At 35.0% G+C, this 852-nt stretch overlaps 1 non-coding gene across 1 annotated transcript; it reads right to left on the minus strand.

The window, feature by feature from the left end:
- Nucleotides 1–256: 256 nt before the first annotated feature.
- On the minus strand, nt 257–330 carry TRNAW-CCA (transfer RNA tryptophan (anticodon CCA)). Its single transcript has one exon. It is a non-coding gene; the product is annotated as a tRNA-Trp (tRNA).
- Between the last annotated feature and the right edge of the window lie 522 nt (nt 331–852).

Genomic DNA, 852 nt, shown 5'->3' on the forward strand with positions numbered 1-852 from the left:
ACTCATACAATAATAAATACCATTATTCATTTCAACAAAGAAACAACATAATCAATCTAGAACTCAAACAACATGAAAGACATGAATGGTCTCACTTCAATATTTGATTTCTTGGTATTAATACACAACAATGCATGAATGAATATGGAGTTCTTTGAATGTTTGAATAATGGTAATGGTATTAGTTCTTTAAAGGAAATGTATTGAATGCGCCCGATAGAGGGGGGGATATAATATCTTGTTTCACTTCATGAATCACGCTCTGTAGGATTTGAACCTACGACATCGGGTTTTGGAGACCCACGTTCTACCGAACTGAACTAAAAGCGCTTATTAATACCAACCAAGACTGTAGATAACGAGCAACTGTAAAGAAAATGTAAGGCATCTGCACTTAAGATAAGAAAGACTATAGAAAACTCATCAAAGATTTTATATCTAGCCCGTATTTCCTATCAGCGTAGCGTTAATGAGAAAGTCATAATAGATTCAACAGCATTAATATTGATATCTGTCATGAAATGCATAAACTGGGCAATATGAGTCTTTCCCCCATTCAGAACAACAATTATTTATGGGGGTTCTCTTGGATTTCATATCCTCTAGGTAAAATTTCTTCACAATGTTCTTGGTATACTTTCTCTGCGAGAGAAAGATGTCATCTTACATCTGCTTGATTTGGAATCTGAAGAAGAAGTGAAGTTCTTCAACCATGCTCATCTCGAACTCAGACTACATCTGTTGCACAAACTATTCTGCCATCACATGCGACATACCTCCAAACACAATGTTGTCCACATAGATATCTGCAATCATCATATTAGATCCAGATTTCTTGATAAACAAAGTTTT

Source organism: Urtica dioica, chromosome 2 (assembly GCF_054948205.1).
Source record: "Urtica dioica subsp. dioica isolate 48M chromosome 2, U.dioica_male_clone48M_v1_H2, whole genome shotgun sequence".
In the NCBI taxonomy this organism is placed as follows: Eukaryota; Viridiplantae; Streptophyta; class Magnoliopsida; order Rosales; family Urticaceae; genus Urtica; species Urtica dioica.